This window comes from Tachypleus tridentatus, chromosome 4 (assembly GCF_004210375.1).
Source record: "Tachypleus tridentatus isolate NWPU-2018 chromosome 4, ASM421037v1, whole genome shotgun sequence".
NCBI lineage: Eukaryota > Metazoa > Arthropoda > Merostomata > Xiphosura > Limulidae > Tachypleus > Tachypleus tridentatus.
In genome coordinates this window covers 113493954-113513049 of record NC_134828.1, presented here as the reverse complement: position 1 = coordinate 113513049, position 19096 = coordinate 113493954, and the positions used below count along the sequence as shown (strand labels likewise).

Sequence of the window (19096 nt, the reverse complement as noted above, 5' to 3'; positions counted from 1 at the left end):
TAGCCCTGTATTATGTCCTTGTAATATCTATCTGTTTGTTTGTGAATAATACCACAGAAATGTTCACATCCTGCCATTCATGTTAGGTACATCATCAAGTTATACAGTAGTTAAGAATGTGACATTCATGTTAGGTACATCATCAAGTTATACAGTAGTGTTAAGAATGTAACATTCATGTTAGGTACATCATCAAGTTATACAGTAGTGTTAAGAATGTAACATTCATGTTAGGTACATCATCAAGTTATACAGTAGTGTTAAGAATGTAACATTCATGTTAGGTACATCATCAAGTTATACAGTAGTGTTAAGAATGTAACATTCATGTTAGGTACATCAAGTTATACAGTAGTGTTAAGAATGTAACATTCATGTTAGGTGCATCATCAAGTTATACAGTAGTGTTAAGAATGTAACATTCATATTAGGTGCATCATCAAGTTATACAGTAGTGTTAAGAATGTAACATTCATGTTAGGTGCATCATCAAGTTATACAGTAGTGTTAAGAATGTAACATTTATGTTAGGTGCATCATCAAGTTATACAGTAGTGTTAAGAATGTAACATTCATGTTAGGTGCATCATCAAGTTATACAGTAGTGTTAAGAATGTAACAACAGCACACAGTATCATGTGTAAAAGTTGGAAAATGCTAATAAATAAAACCTATGGTAAGTGGAACAAACTGTCAGAAGACTAAATTAGGTGATGTAAGACAAAGATGTTTCTCTAATCTTGAGTCTTCTTGTCCCATTTATTGTCTATCTGTTCATTACTAATGAACAGAAGACTAAATTAGGTGATGTAAGACAAAGATGTTTCTCTAATCTTGAGTCTTCTTGTCCCATTTATTGTCTATCTGTTCATTACTAATTTTTTTATTACATCATTCCAAACATTGGATGATGTGTCGTATCTCATCAGAACAATTTAATAAAGTGTTATTCTCATAGTATCTTTAACGCTTTTGCTCCAATGTTGCTCGTGTATGAGTGACATGATTTTGGATGTGAATGTACTTTCTTAGAGTCCCATGTCACTCATTTTTTGAAATTAACAAAAAACATATTTATACATAATAATTCTAAGTCTGGCAAAAAAAAAATACTATTCAATAAAAAAGTTTGGGCCAAAGCAAAATTACACATGTATGACCTTGAGAGAAAATGTATAAAAATTAAGTTTACTTATTTGTACATCCTTTAATAAGAAAGATATCAAATTGTTACGTTATACATTTGAGGTAAAGCAAGTTATTATTGTAATCACAAGTAGAAGTTGATGTTTTAACACAAGAAATACTTAATTATTCTGAATTCACACTATTTTAAACACTGAAGTATCCTTTGAAAAGGTAATGTGAGTAGAGCATTAAGAGGTTTTTACTACATGTGGTTTAAGTCACTGCATTTTACAAAAACAAACCGTTATGGTTGGGGGTTGTGCAGTAGGCTAACAATCTGCTCACTTAAAAATCCAGCCTGTTAATGAATCCGCAAGTGATTGCGGCCCTATGTTCCTTCATGGAATCGAGAGGCATAATAATAATAATTATACTTAGCAATGTTGACAAACAACATATTGAATAAGTATTAATGTGGCAAACTCCTTTAAAAGCAGTTGAACATTTTAAATCGTTTATCATATGGTAGTCTTTTTTTTTCTTTTTTTGAAAGGTTATTTTATAGTCAAATTGTTTATCAAGGTAAATAAGCATCATATCATCTGATTTTTTTTGGGATCACAAGTATAATTTGTTGTCTTTATTTAAGTATGCTTGGTTTTCTGTATCAGCACAATATGTATATGTATTTTTTCATTTAGGTATGATAGTATGTGATTAAAGTGTTAAGATTTGACATTACTGTCTTCCCCTGGGACAGCAGTAACTTTTCGGATTTACAGTGCTAAAATCAGGAGTTTGATTTTCCTCGGCAGACACAACAGATAGCTCCATATCACTTTGCTTTAAGAAAACACCCTTGTCGATACTAGCAGTCAGAATAACCTCACTTTGGAATGTTTGTCTCTGTCTGTGTTTAATTTTTACATACTTTTTGTTTATTTTTTGTAAGATGCTTGGATGTTTTCTGGGCACATGCCTCATGTGAAAGTTCCTAATAGGGTTGGTAATTTTTATGTAATTACTAGCAGTATGAGTTTTTTTCCAGTTCAAAGTATGGAAGATGTTCAAATTGCATATGTGTTTGTATAGCACATTGAACTGTAATGTCAGATTTAAAATTTTAAGATTTAACTCTGATTTCCTTTCTGAGTATTATTAAAGATCTGTCCAGAGGAATCTCGAAGTTTGTTTTTGGTACTAATGAGAAAAAGTTGTCACAGTATGTAAATTTATGGTAAGCATTAGTTTGTTTCAATGGGATATACATATGCAAACATATGTAAGACTCGGTTTGTAAATGACTGGTTGGTAATCTGTCCTAGTGAAAACTGATTTGTACAAGAATTGCCTCAACATTTCATAAAATCACAAGCTTTTAATTAACTGATATTTTCTATACAGTTACGAACACTTTTATGTAATGCCTGTGTTAATATTTCAAGAAATGGCCATTGGCAGAAGAATTATTGTATCGAAAGTTCAGTATCTAGTGATCATATTATCATGAAATAATGTGGATATTTACTACTCCAACATCACTTAGAATGTTCTAATAACACACAGACCCATCTGGCTTCCAGGGTCTTCTAACCAAAAGTTTCTGTTCTTATTCCCTTTCAAGACTGTTAAAATTCTTCCAGATCTGTTGCAAGTATCAGCTTGAACACTTTGTGACCATTTTGACCTACTGGGGTAGTCTGAAGTTTAAGTTTAATGGAACATGTAAGTGGTTTTGTGAAGACCAAATTACAGAATTAATTTGTTCCTTAATGTACGATACTTCTACCTCCTTGCAGCTAATTTTCGTACAACACACATTTCATTGTGTATTGGTAACACTAGGATTTAATTTCACAGTTATAACTGTATCTAGGATTGTTTGGGTCAAATTTTTCTAAGACATTTTTATAAAATTATGCTTCCTATTTATGTGTTTAATTGTTGAAGATTGGTGTCACCAGATCTTCAGTTTCAGTGACTTTTTGTTTAAGAGGTAAACATACCTTGCCACTTTTATACACATTGATAGTGGATATATTATATTTTGTAGTTCTTTTATAACAGTATTTGAAAATCAGGTTTTATAATGCAAGGAGTTGCTTAGTTTAATAAACTTTCCCTAAAAGTCATGTCTTAAATTTTCAATATTTTAATGTTGTATTTAATCTTTAACTCAGTCTGACGTCACAGGTGAAATTGGTGGTAGTTTTAATGAAAGTTTCAAGCTACCATTTTTCTTCACTGAGTATACAAATGATGTTATTTGAAGTGTAATTCCTCATGTATATAGATTGATTTTTAATATCTTCATCATACCTACAAATACTGTTTACAGATGAAAGATAAATTATTTTAGATTGTACTATCCACGAATAATAGAAGGCTCTGTAATTAAAGGTAGAAAAATAAACTTTTGAATTCTGTTTGATGAAAGTAATATCCCCATGAGAAATAGAGCATAATTTGGAAGATACTTATATTAGATAAGTAACCAGCTATAGCTAAAGATTATGATTTTAAATTTTAACAGTAACATTCCAACTTAAACTATAACTTCATGAAAAGGAATTCTTGTTAATGAGTCTTGAAGAAGGCAACAAACACAGGCTCTCTCAGCTAGAGAACTTGTTCAGATGACACTGTTAAAGAATGAATAATGGATAGTTGTACTGGTTAAAAAACGATGTTATTTACCCTAGAAGAAATGTAATGTCAACTAAGCATACCAGAACTTTTTGTAAAAATGGATTAGGTAGTAAATTATTAGAAATATTTTTATAGATGAAAAAAAGGCTTGTACATTTGAGTTCTAATTTGTCACCTGTTTAGATTAATGCTGTAAAATTATGAAACTAGCCAGTGGCAGACCAGTTTTTAAACTGCTTTTGTAGTTTTTTGTTTTGTTTTTTTATTAAATAAAATATTAAATTGTAAACAGTTGCAATTATCTTTAACTTCAAATTGTTTTTAATTGCACTAATTTAAAGGTTTCATGTACATAATTATTTTGTGCAGTTGTAATATATATATAAACTTTGGTCAGGTCTTTTGTATATGAATTATATGATATTTGGAATGTAAAAGGGCTTTATTAACTGTATTAATCATTGTTTTTAAGTATGAAGTTCTACTATATACATATAAATGTGGCTGTTATACTGTTGATCTTGTCTAATTCATTTGATTGTAAATAAACTAATGTAAGCAATGTAGGTGAAACTTTTGTTTGGGTTTTTAAATTAGGTGACATACGGACTTTACACACAGATCACTATGAGCTACATCAAAATAGTACTTTCACTGTCTCAAGCATCACTAGGCCTTGGCACACAAGGCCTGTGCCCAAATTTTATTTGACAGTGCCCCAAGTTCCTTGTTGGTGTCTTGAAAGTTCAGAATAGAAAATTATGGTAAATTTCATACTGAACTATCAAAAGTTATCCCATCTATGGGCCCAAGTCCCAAATCTTTTAAGAACCTAGCAAGCTCCTCTGACAAGCATCTCAGCAATATGTTATAACATTAGAACTGTTGAGATAAAAAGATGGGTGCTGGTACAGCAATATAAAGTTGTATAAACAAACAAGTATTAAACTTGGGAACTGGATGTGAACTTTAATAATGCCACATTTGATTCTAAAATTTAGTTGTAGTAAAGAATATGATGTTGTTTGTTTTCTCTTTCTAAGAAGCTATTGATAACTTTCCAGAGCTGCCTAGTGAAAAGTTTGTTTGTGTGAAAGTTTTTGTGGTGCACCCTTACAAATTCCTATCACACCAAACATGCTCGCCCCTTCAGCAGTGGGAGTGTTATAATGTGATAGTCAATCCCACTATTCATTGGTAAAAAAAGTAGCCCAAGAGTTGGTGACTGATGGTGATGACTAGCTACCTTCCCTCTAGTCTTGCACTCCTAAATTAGGGACGGTTAGCGCAGATAGCCCTCGAGTAGCTTTGCGCAAAATTCAAAACAAACCATTTATTGTTGTACTTTGCAATCTTTTAGACTTAAAACGTAGCAGGGAATACAGTATTTGAGTTTCAGTTCTATAATTTGTTAATTAGTGGATGTATATATAAATGGAAGTTGGGAAGTAAAATGATAAAATCTGAACATCGTAATTTTTTGCCAAAAAAAAATGTATATTCAGTACAGCTGTTCAGTTATCCTAGACCACCTTCTAAACCAGTGAAACTGTTGTATATTCAGTACAGCTGTTCAGTTATCCTAGACCACCTTCTAAACCAGTGAAACTGTTGTATATTCAGTACAGCTGTTGAGTTATCCTAGACCACCTTCTAAACCAGTGAAACTGTTGTATATTCAGTACAGCTGTTGAGTTATCCTAGACCACCTTCTAAACCAGTGAAACTGTTGTATATTCAGTACAGCTGTTCAGTTATCCTAGACCACCTTCTAAACCAGTGAAACTGTTGTATATTCAGTACAGCTGTTCAGTTTTCCTAGACCACCTTCTAAACCAGTGAAACTGTTGTATATTCAGTACAGCTGTTCAGTTATCCTAGACCACCTTCTAAACCAGTGAAACTGTTGTATATTCAGTACAGCTGTTCAGTTATCCTAGACCACCTTCAAACCAGTGAAACTGTTGTATATTCAGTACAGCTGTTCAGTTATCCTAGACCACCTTCTAAGCCAGTGAAACTGTTGTATATTCAGTACAACTGTTCAGTTATCCTAGACCACCTTCTAAGCCAGTGAAACTGTTGTATATTCAGTACAACTGTTCAGTTATCCTAGACCACCTTCTAAGCCAGTGAAACTGTTGTATATTCAGTACAACTGTTCAGTTATCCTAGACCACCTTCTAAACCAGTGAAACTGTTGTATATTCAGTACAGCTGTTCAGTTTTCCTAGACCACCTTCTAAACCAGTGAAACTGTTGTATATTCAGTACAGCTGTTCAGTTTTCCTACATCACCTTCTAAACCAGTGAAACTGTTGTATATTCAGTACAGCTGTTCAGTTTTCCTAGACCACCTTCTAAACCAGTGAAACTGTTGTATATTCAGTACAGCTGTTCAGTTATCCTAGACCACCTTCTAAACCAGTGAAACTGTTGTATATTCAGTACAGCTGTTCAGTTATTTTAGACCACCTTCTAAACCAGTGAAACTGTTGTATATTCAGTACAGCTGTTCAGTTATCCTAGACCACCTTCTAAACCAGTGAAACTGTTGTGTATTCAGTACAGCTGTTCAGTTATCCTAGACCACCTTCTAAACCAGTGAAACTGTTGTATATTCAGTACAGCTGTTCAGTTATCCTAGACCACCTTCTAAACCAGTGAAACTGTTGTATATTCAGTACAGCTGTTCAGTTATCCTAGACCACCTTCTAAACCAGTGAAACTGTTGTATATTCAGTACAACTGTTCAGTTATTCTAGACCACCTTCTAAACCAGTGAAACTGTTGTATATTCAGTACAACTGTTCAGTTATCCTAGACCACCTTCTAAACCAGTGAAACTGTTGTATATTCAGTACAGCTGTTCAGTTATCCTAGACCACCTTCAAACCAGTGAAACTGTTGTATATTCAGTACAGCTGTTCAGTTATCCTAGACCACCTTCTAAGCCAGTGAAACTGTTGTATATTCAGTACAACTGTTCAGTTATCCTAGACCACCTTCTAAGCCAGTGAAACTGTTGTATATTCAGTACAACTGTTCAGTTATCCTAGACCACCTTCTAAACCAGTGAAACTGTTGTATATTCAGTACAGCTGTTCAGTTATTTTAGACCACCTTCTAAACCAGTGAAACTGTTGTATATTCAGTACAGCTGTTCAGTTATCCTAGACCACCTTCTAAACCAGTGAAACTGTTGTGTATTCAGTACAGCTGTTCAGTTATCCTAGACCACCTTCTAAACCAGTGAAACTGTTGTATATTCAGTACAGCTGTTCAGTTATCCTAGACCACCTTCTAAACCAGTGAAACTGTTGTATATTCAGTACAGCTGTTCAGTTATCCTAGACCACCTTCTAAACCAGTGAAACTGTTGTATATTCAGTACAACTGTTCAGTTATTCTAGACCACCTTCTAAACCAGTGAAACTGTTGTATATTCAGTACAACTGTTCAGTTATCCTAGACCACCTTCTAAACCAGTGAAACTGTTGTATATTCAGTACAGCTGTTCAGTTATCCTAGACCACCTTCAAACCAGTGAAACTGTTGTATATTCAGTACAGCTGTTCAGTTATCCTAGACCACCTTCTAAGCCAGTGAAACTGTTGTATATTCAGTACAACTGTTCAGTTATCCTAGACCACCTTCTAAGCCAGTGAAACTGTTGTATATTCAGTACAACTGTTCAGTTATCCTAGACCACCTTCTAAGCCAGTGAAACTGTTGTATATTCAGTACAACTGTTCAGTTATCCTAGACCACCTTCTAAACCAGTGAAACTGTTGTATATTCAGTACAGCTGTTCAGTTTTCCTAGACCACCTTCTAAACCAGTGAAACTGTTGTATATTCAGTACAGCTGTTCAGTTTTCCTACATCACCTTCTAAACCAGTGAAACTGTTGTATATTCAGTACAGCTGTTCAGTTTTCCTAGACCACCTTCTAAACCAGTGAAACTGTTGTATATTCAGTACAGCTGTTCAGTTATCCTAGACCACCTTCTAAACCAGTGAAACTGTTGTATATTCAGTACAGCTGTTCAGTTATTTTAGACCACCTTCTAAACCAGTGAAACTGTTGTATATTCAGTACAGCTGTTCAGTTATCCTAGACCACCTTCTAAACCAGTGAAACTGTTGTGTATTCAGTACAGCTGTTCAGTTATCCTAGACCACCTTCTAAACCAGTGAAACTGTTGTATATTCAGTACAGCTGTTCAGTTATCCTAGACCACCTTCTAAACCAGTGAAACTGTTGTATATTCAGTACAGCTGTTCAGTTATCCTAGACCACCTTCTAAACCAGTGAAACTGTTGTATATTCAGTACAACTGTTCAGTTATTCTAGACCACCTTCTAAACCAGTGAAACTGTTGTATATTCAGTACAACTGTTCAGTTATCCTAGACCACCTTCTAAACCAGTGAAACTGTTGTATATTCAGTACAGCTGTTCAGTTTTCCTAGACCACCTTCTAAACCAGTGAAACTGTTGTGTATTCAGTACAGCTGTTCAGTTATCCTAGACCACCTTCTAAACCAGTGAAACTGTTGTATATTCAGTACAGCTGTTGAGTTATCCTAGACCACCTTCTAAGCCAGTGAAACTGTTGTATATTCAGTACAGCTGTTGAGTTATCCTAGACCACCTTCTAAGCCAGTGAAACTGTTGTATATTCAGTACAACTGTTCAGTTATCCTAGACCACCTTCTAAACCAGTGAAACTGTTGTATATTCAGTACAACTGTTCAGTTATCGTAGACCACCTTCTAAACCAGTGAAACTGTTGTATATTCAGTACAACTGTTCAGTTATCCTAGACCACCTTCTAAACCAGTGAAACTGTTGTATATTCAGTACAACTGTTCAGTTATCCTAGACCACCTTCTAAACCAGTGAAACTGTTGTATATTCAGTACAACTGTTCAGTTATCCTAGACCACCTTCTAAACCAGTGAAACTGTTGTATATTCAGTACAGCTGTTCAGTTATCTTAGACCACCTTCTAAACCAGTGAAACTGTTGTGTATTCAGTACAGCTGTTCAGTTATCTTAGACCACCTTCTAAACCAGTGAAACTGTTGTGTATTCAGTACAGCTGTTCAGTTATCCTAGACCACCTTCTAAACCAGTGAAACTGTTGTGTATTCAGTACAGCTGTTCAGTTATCCTAGACCATCTTCTAAACCAGTGAAACTGTTGTATATTCAGTACAGCTGTTCAGTTATCACCTTCTAAACCAGTGAAACTGTTTGTTGTTACTGAATTTTAGGCCAAGCCACACCAAACTTTACATTAAAACTCTTAAGTGTAAGGCACAACATTCAGAAATACATTCAACATGTTACACACAAACTGCCAAGGAGGTTTAGATACCAATAAACTTGAGGTCTTCTACGTGGAGAAATAATTATAATTTCAGAAACTATAGCGAATAAAAATATTTGATATAAACCTCTTGCGCTCTAAGTCATTCACACGTCTTAAAACAGCGGAATAACTATTATTTTGAATAACTACTTATTTTGAAAATACGATCTTTCACATCGTAAACTATGGAAACAAGAACTTTTTCATAAATAAATGAAAACATCCGATGCAGTATCGGGCTTAATCAATTGATCTGACTTGTAACCATGTATTATTCATCGAGTAAACCATGAGACATAAACATATCTGTTTCCTAATGTAGCCTAAACCCATTCTACTAGGAGATTTCAATGTACTCACACAGACCGATTTCCACTAACTCTGGTTGCATATTCCTTTACACTTCTCTACAAAATAGTAATACGTACGTCGTCAACAGTAATACTCCTACAGGTTGTCATATGGCTACTGACTCTTATGATATTCTAGACCTTATAATAACCCTCGACTCAACCCTACCTATTTCCCGACACTTTTCAGAACACCCCACCATGTCCAGTGATCACTTTCACTCCACACTCTTGTTAACACACAATGTTTCTGTGGTTAGGTCAACAACCATACCTACTATTTTCCTACTTTTAAACGTCATCTTCCCACACATGTTTGCTCTAAGAACGATAAGGGCTTGAGTGATAAGGATAGTTCTTTATCACCCAGATCCCTGTGCTAGAGAAACTATTACATATTATTTTATGTACGACATTTGCCAGTGATATCAGTTTTTTAACATTACGTGTTGACTTTGCCGTTGGAACTCGGCTGTAGTCTACATTCGATTTCTGTTCGGAATTTAAATTGAGCGACTTCGGATCAATACTCCGAGTTATCAAGTTTGTGTGGTCTCTGTACTCCAAGTCGATACATGATCATGTAGGTCTTTCCTTCCTCAAAGATTCGGCTTCCATCACTAACCTGAGTATTCCGGGCTCACCTCCGTGGAACCAACGCCCGCCAGCATGACGAACTATCCACTCAACAGCTAACCACACAGGGGTTCTTGCGCAGTCCGTCGCCAAGGACCATCCGCCACCCAACAGGCCCCAGGGTACGGTCTGTACTCTAGAAGTAGGCTTCCTAACTCTATCTCCTGTATCCTGCCTCCATTCCGTCAGCTTAGAGAACACACTAACTATTCTAACTAAGCCCTTACTGTGAGAAGAGGATAGGGCATATCTCCAGCCTACCCTGCAACCCCAGTCAACACAAAGTAAGTTATGGAAATTACCTTAGTTTCCTTGTTTCTTGTTCTGTAGTTTTCCTTTATCACAGTTGCCTCTGGATTTCCTGCCGTGTGGGTTGAACACATTTGGGGAACAAAATACACAACTTCATATGTGTAGTCAAAGTCACTATTATTACGGTCCACGAGTCATTTGTCCAAGCACCTACACATGTGAACACACAAACACATTCAGTAACCAGATTTGCACCTCCAACGTTGGCTGGTCCGCCGTGGTTTCCTCCTCCGTCGTCTACTTTGAAGTCAGCGTGCGATGTTTGCTTCAACATAGTAAATTTATAATTTGAGATCTATGAATCCACCTTTCATTTCCATTATTTTCATCTTTTATTAAATTCTTCATTCGTTAACCGATGCTTATCGATTTTTAACCTAATTCTCGTATTTGATCTGATTCTTCTCATCACCACCGGAACGATTTCCTGTACGTTTTAGTAAACAGCTTTACATCTTGCGGATCATATCTGGTATCAAAAAGATGAAGGAGAAATTCTGATTATTCTTTACAGGTAGAGGAGAATTGAAGAGGACTGTAATGTAACTCATCAAACCCGTGTGAAAAATGGCGGAAATCTTCCGCCAAAATACTTTTACATATGCACACTCACAGAAAGCATGTTTTGTTGTTTGTATGCTCTGGCAGTACGGACGTTTGTCTGATTTCATTCTATCTGTTTAATCTGTCGTTAGTTCTTACTATATCATGTGCTATTTTATAATTTAGGTCTCTTTTTCTATGCGCCAAACATGCTCGCCCTTTCAGTCGTGGGGGCGTTATAATGTGCGGTCAATCCCACTATTCGTTGGTAAAAGAGTAGCCCAAGAGTGGGCGGTGAGTGATGGTGTCTAGCTGCCTTCACTGCTAAATTAGAAAGCTAGCACAGGTAGCCCTCGAGTAACTTTGCGCGAAATTCAAAACAAACCAAACCACATTACATTGTCATACAGAACACTAAATGTATATTTACTAAAACGTGTAAAATGTTTGAGAATTCATGAAACAACACAATGAATCATATGTTTGAATGGTAACACGTTTAGCTTTTATGATTAGTATTGATACGTTCCAAGTTCAGGTTTTTTCTAATTTTTAATATAAGTCTATAATAAATAGTCTTACACCCAGTCATATTGGGTCACTTTTCAAAAATAAATACCCTGTTCCCTTGACCACTAATAACACTGTGGAACACTCATTTCGTTGCATTTAAAAAAAGACCTTTCTGTAGTCAATTTGAGTGTGTTGATTTCAAATCTGAAGTCGGTTTTTTGTCTGCAAGCTACAGATTTTATGCAATTTGACATTTTTATTTATTTTTTAATTTTTCGTTATTATAAAAAATTATAGGAATAGCTTATCAATTTGTTTGTGTATTTTATTCAGGTAGGAATTTGCGTTTGTAACTTTTGCGTTTGTACACTTCATCTGGACAATCTCGTTTAATGCTCCAGCAGTAGTCAGCCATCATACTTTTGTCCCAGCGCCCTTGGTAGCGTTCTTCCATGACCTTTAGGTCTTGGTGGAATCGTTCTCCTTGTTCGTCACTCACAGCCCCCAGGTTGTCAGGGAACTTATCAAGGTGGTTGTTCAAAAAATGAAGCTTGATGCTCATGTTGCACCCGAGATCACGAAAAGCGAGGAGCATTCTGTTCACAAGTTCACTGTAGTTCTCCGCCTTATTGTTTCCAAGGAAGTTCTGAACGACTGCCACAAAGGATAACCATGCTGCCTTTTCTAAAGCGGTCATCTTAGCAACAAACTGATCATCACGAATTAGGGTTCGAATCTGTGGGCCATCAAACACGCCTGCTTTGATCTTCTCAAATGATAACCCTGGTAAAGCTGTGATGATGTGTTGGAAACATTCACCTTCGGTTTCCAGTGCCTTGACAAATTGCTTCATCAAACCTAATTTGATGTGAAGAGGAGGAAAGATGATCTTATGTCTGCTTACAATTGGTCTTGTATGATATTTGGCATGCCTGCTTCAAGGGTGTCACGAATAGGCCAGTCCTTCTGGACCCAATGTCTGTCTCGTGCTTGGCTGTCCCACATACAGAGGAAACATGGAAACTTGGTGAAACCTTTCTGTTGTCCAAGAAGAAAGTTGACCATCTTTAAGTCTACACAAATGATCCAATTGTGCTCATGATATTTTAATAAGTCCATGACCATTCTCATATCATCATAGTCTTCCCGCAAATGCACTGAGTGACCGACAGGTACTGCTCATAAAAATTCCCATTATGTAAAAGAACACACTTTAGACTGCGTTTTGAACTGTCTAAAAAGAGTCTCCATTCAGCAGGACTATAGTAAGGTACACCCAGTTCTTTGAGAAGCCCTTGGATGTCATGGCAGTAAACAAACTGTGTGTCTTCTGAAAAGAAGGTCACTAAAAGCTGGTCACGCTTTCTGAAATATGATACATTAACAGAGTGATCAACAAGATTTCTGCCTTGTAATCTTGATGCCAAAAGCTCTGCTGCTTTCTTTGAAAGACCTAAATCTCGCACTAAATCATTCAGTTCAGCCTGGGGAAGAGGCTTGGGGACGGGGAAAGGTTCAGTGTCTGAAGAACAGTTCTCCGATTGTGTACACTTTTCTGACAATTCACTGTCACAACTGACTTGTTCGCTTGTATCATGTCCAATGTCTTTATCGTCCAATGAAGGCAAGCCTTTGAAAACTGGAACAGGAACTTCTTCAGAGTGCGGAGCAGGCCGAATAGCTGAGGAAATGTTCGGATACGTAATCTTATGTCGGTTTTCTTCCCAACACCCGTAGTGTTTACCATGCAGAAATAACAGTCAGTTACATGGTTGGTTTTGTTTGTTTGTTTGTTTTGGAATTTCGCACAAAGCTACTCGAGGGCTATCTGTGATAGCCATCCCTAATTTAGCAGTGTAAGACTAGAGGGAAGGCAGCTAGTCATCACCACCCACCGCCAACTCTTGGGCTACTCTTTTACCAACGAATAGTGGGATTGACCGTCACATTATAACGCCCCCACGGCTGGGAGGGCGAGCATGTTTGGCGCGATGCGGGCGCGAACCCGCGACCCTCGGATTACGAGTCGCACGCCTTACGCGCTAGGCCATGCCAGGTCCTACATGGTTGGTGGGTTCGCGCCAAATCATTGGAACACCAAAAGACAGACCATTGCGTTTTCCTTTGGTCCAGTCTCGAAGCATTTCCTCACAATTGTGGCACACAACATGAGGAGCCCATTGCTTGTCTTGATCACCAAGATGAACTTCAAAATATGCCTTGTAGGCACGCTTGACGAACGAGGATATGTTACGTCTCTGAAGATTGAGTGTGTAGCATCCACATATGTAGCAGAAGGCATCAGGCTTGTTTCTGCAATGATATCTATTTTTGGAAGCCATGTTTGATCTGAAACAAAAGAAGAATGATCAAAATATTAGAAGCTATCTATATATATGGACGTCAAAATGCTTATACATGGTTTACGCAAGTTCACATTTGTACAATTTCATTAACCTCAAATTGCATACAAACTAGAGCTTGTAGAGAAAAACTAATTTCAGATTTGAAATCAGCGCCTAAAACTCCTTCAGAATCAGTTACAATATCCAATGCAACTCAAAGTTACTGAAAAAGTGTTCCCCAGTGTAATCAGACTAATAAAGTTTTACTGTACAGACGAAAGAATAATGAAACTTTAATAACCTTTAACCCTAAGTATATTGTTACATTTATGTGTTTCTTTGACGCAGTGAAATTTTTGTTTTCATTCATATTCACGAAAATAATAAATAATGCTGTTGTAATTTACTAATTACGTACTATTTTAGTTTATTGTAAATATACTGAACGACATTAAAAACGTAACAACGTACAGTTAAGACAGAAAGTGTTTGTACCCCTGCGTCCCGAGTGGTTTTTTGCTCATAACATAAAAATTATTACGAGTAGGCTAATAAAAGTATAATATATTATAAATATTACACTAACACACATCTACATAGATTTTTACGTAAACTGAACGACAAATAAACTGTTTATAAAGAAATAACCAAAAATAGGAGGAGCAGAAAGTGTTCGTACAGTTCAGTACGTGTGAAAAAAACTGATATTCCTGTAAAAATATTGTTTAGTTTGGTGAATAAACTACATTATACCATTCCAGAACTAGACACTGGATTCATAATTATTGGAATTTAGCCAGCAAAAAATGTACTTCCGGCAATTTAGCGCCGTCTCCGTCATTATCTGCTTGGTCATCATGACGAACAGGAAACAACTGTCCAGTGATTTAAAAAAAACGAATTATTGTAAAATAATTCTTGTGTGTCTCTTTCCGGTATTGCTACACAACTTAATGTCGAAATCTACTGTTTAAAGCATAATTGCCAAGTTTAAGGTTTCAGGATCAACTGCTGACCTCCCTCGTTCCGGACGCCCAACCAAAATTCCAGAGAGAACCAAGAGGAAGGTTCTCGGAGAAGTTGGTAGGAACCCTCGTTTAACACATAATGACATACAGAAACTGGTAAGGGAAACTGACAGTTACGAACATGTTACGTTCTTCTGAGTTCAAGCATACCTTCCTCGTAGAACTCCATATTTAAAGCCTGTTCATTTAGAAGCACGATTGAAGTATGCAAGAAAGCATGTAGATAAACCCTTTACCTATTGGGAGAGTATTTTGTGGTCAGATGAGACTAAAATCGAGCTTTTCGGCCACAATGCTGTTCGCTATATTTTCCGTAAGAAGGGGGAACGAAATCTTCCAAAGAACACTGTCCCTACAGTTAAACACGGAGGTGGCACGATCATGCTATGGGGTTCCTTCAGCTCTTTTGGTGCAGGCAGCCTTCACCGCGTCAACGGAATCACGAAAAAAGAAAAGTACGTTGATATATTACGACTTATATCAAGAATGATGCTCGGAACTTGTGGCTTGGGCGTCACTGGATCAGATAATTATATCAATACCACGATAACCAGATTGATACGTAAAACATAATAGGTTATTAATACATGCAATACAAATTACACGATTCTGTTCTAGACAAAAGTATTGTTTCTTTGTGCTCTGTACAACAACACCAATGTTTGAGCTCCACTGTTTAAGTTCCTACCATTCTGTCGTATTAAAAGTGAAACCTTCCTTGGTTGGATACGGATTTCCTTTTCCAAAGTCCTTGAATTGTCGAACATGAATATTTAATTGTCGTAAGTTGAGGTGATGCAATGACCAATCCCAATAGCATATGCGCGAGGCGAATCAGCTACTTCTGTGTAACAAACTGACCTTTGACCTTTTTTACTGCTTTTTCTTCACTGTTCAATTTTATCTTTTTAACCACTTCCTTATTGTGAGCAGCACTTATTTTATTTACAATAAACTAAAATAGTACGTAATTAGTAAATTACAGCAGCGTTTATAGTGAGCGGCATTAGAAACGCAACAAGTCATAAAATGTGTTGTTTCATACAGGTTGAGCAATAACGGTACAAACACGCCTGGATTTTAATCATGAATATTCTCTGAAAACAGTTCAGTAGTTCAGATCATTTTAATCAGCGTGATCACGTGTCAGTATTTAAACCAGTCAAAACTTACTCATCCCTTGCTGTTGTACATAATGTGAGAGTATAGAAAGAACTTTTGTATGCAGTACACACTGTTCCTTCAGCCTATAAAACGCCGGATTTTAAAAGTTTAATTTCGCCACAAAGAAAGATGTCACGGCTGACGCAAGAAAGCAGAGATCAGGGGGTCGGGATGCTGATGACACCAGCCAGGGTCGCGGCACACTTTGTGGTGCACCTTCATGCACGACAATGTACGTCCGCACACGGCAAGGGTGTGTACAAATTGCTTGAGTGACAACAATGTGAATGTTCTGGACTGGCCTCCATATTCGCCCGATATAAATCCCATTGAGCATCTCTGGGACATTCTGGATCAGTGCATCCGTTATCGGATTCCTGCTCCCAGTTCTCTCGCTGATCTATGTGCAGTACTTCTGGCTGAGTGGGACATCATCCCCCAGAGGCAGATTGGCAAGCTGGTGACATATATGTCACCAGGATCCAGGCTCTTCTGGCGACGAATGGAGGACAAACCCGTTATTAGTGTTCTGAACGTTGAAATCCTGATTACACTGTTTGTGTGCAGTTCCTAATCAAATTTGAATATTGTGTAGTGCGAAGACAAGATGGTTTCATGATATGTACATTCAAAACTTATGTTTAACTTAGCGTATTAAAATTATTTAACTGTATATACAGTTACGACAGAAAGTGTTCGTACCCCTGCGTCGTGAGTACTTTTTTCCTCATAACTTAAAATGTAGCATGATTAGGATAACGAAAATAAAGTATATTATAAATATTATACTAACACACATCTACATAAATTTTTATGTAAATTGAACGAAAAATAAACTGTTTATAAACAAATAACCAAACATAGGAGGGGCAGAAAGTGTTCGTGTGTCTACTTTAATGGTCAGTTGTGTAGCCTTTCAGGTGAATTACTTGGTGCAATCTCTCCTCATAGCCCTCCATAATCGTTTGACAGTACTCGACTGGTATTTTCTTCTATTCTTCTTTACAGAAGGCCTCCAACTCTTGAAGGTTTTTCGGATGACGCTGATGAATCCTGGTCTTCAACTCATGCCAAACGTTTTCAATTGGGTTGAGATCGGGTGACTGCGATGGCCACTCCAGAACGCTTATATGGTTCCTCTGCAACCAGGATTGCATATATTTCGATGTGTGCTAAGGGTCATTGTCGTGGATCTGATAAGATTCTCTTTGTTTTCTAAAATTCAGAATGGCAGACCTTATATGTACAGATTTATCATTTTAATGCTTAGTGAAAAGTGACTGAATAAAAACATTAAACCTTATTGATACATAGGTTAAACAAGTGTTCTGAAGAAACAACAAACTTGTCATCCATAAATCATGGCTATATTTGATATCAGTATCGACAAGAGTAAAGCAATGTATTTTAATCTATGTTTAACTAAACTTGATTTTACCAGGTTCTATAAAAGAAATTTTCTGGAATGATATTATATTTTTGGTTTGTTTTGAATTTCGCGCAAAGCTACACGAAGGCTATCTGCGCTAGCTGTCCCTAAATTAACAGTGCAAGACCAGAGGGAAGATAACTACTCATCACCACACACCGCCAACTCGTGGGCTACTCTTTTACCAACTAATAGTAGGATTGACCGTCACATTATAACACACTCGCGGTTAAAAGGGCGAGCATGTTTGGTGTCACGGGGAATCGAACCCGCGCCCCTCAAATTACGAGTCGTGTGCCCTAACCACCTGACCATGCCGGGGTCCTCGAGTAATATAGATAAAAACAGCTTTAACCAAGATTTATTACACAAAATGTGTTTGAATCCTTCCTTTGAAGAACAAATAAAATCTGTAAAATAAATGTGATAAGAATAAAACATTTCTTAATAAATTATTTTAATTTTTGTTTCTTACAATAAAAGATACTGTCTTTCATATTTTATAAATCCAACGTGCTTACAGTAATAACTTACAGACCAATGTAACAATATCTGCAGTGTACGCTTCTTCTAGCAGGCTATTAGTAACATACAATAAATCACCATAAATTAAACATAAAAGGGAATTATCCAAAGTAATCAAAATTTCTCTATTTCGGAATATATAAAATAAAAAACAATTCTGCACTTGAAATCTGTAACTAAACTGGCTGTCCCCAGTCGTCCTGAACGTCTTGACCTTGACATATCACCTCCCTCCAACTTAAAAATGTAAAAACAAAAATTCTGCACATGAAATTTGTAACTAAACTGGCTGTCCCCCGTCGTCCTGAACGTTTTGAGCTTGACATATCACCTCCCTCCAACTTAAAAATGTAAAAACAAAAATTCTGCACATGAAATCTGTAACTAAACTGGCTGTCCCCCGTCGTCCTGAACGTTTTGACCTTGATATATCACCTCCCTCCAACTTAAAAATGTAAAAACAAAATTTCTGCACTTGATATCTGTAACTAAACTGGCTGTCCCTCGTCGTCCTGAACGTCTTGACCTTGACATATCACCTCCCTCCAACTTAAAAATGTAAAACCAAAAATTCTGCACTTGAAATCTGTAACTAAACTGGCTGTCCCCCGTCGTGCTTAACGTCTTGACCTTGACATATCACCTCCCTCCAACTTAAAAATGTAAAACCAAAAATTCTGCACTTGAAATCTGTAACTAAACTGGCTGTCCCCCGTCGTGCTTAACGTCTTGACCTTGACATATCACCTCCCTCCAACTTAAAAATGTAAAAACAAAAATTCTGCACTTGAAATCTGTAATTAAACTGGCTGTCCCTCGTCGTGCTTAACGTCTTTACCTTGACATATCACCTCCCTCCAACTTAAAAATGTAAAACCAAAAATTCTGCACTTGAAATCTGTAATTAAACTGGCTGTCCCTCGTCGTGCTTAACGTCTTGACCTTGACATATCACCTCCCTCCAACTTAAAAATGTAAAAACAAAAATTCTGCACTTGAAATCTGTATCTAAACTGACTTGCCCCCGTCGTCCTGAATGTTTTGACCTTGACATATCACTTCCTTCCTACTTAAAACTGTGGTGTTATCTTCAACA

General features: G+C 36.7%; 1 protein-coding gene across 1 annotated transcript in view; it reads left to right on the top strand.

Annotated features, from left to right (window-relative positions):
- LOC143249904 (activin receptor type-2A-like) overlaps nt 1–17631 on the top strand; it is a 96819-nt gene extending 79188 nt beyond the window's left edge. Inside the window, exons 12-13 of the transcript XR_013028029.1 lie at nt 10111–10425; nt 17055–17631. The gene's annotated coding sequence lies outside the window, so the exon portion shown is untranslated. The remainder of the gene's footprint in view (nt 1–10110; nt 10426–17054) is intronic.
- Nucleotides 17632–19096: the final 1465 nt, after the last annotated feature.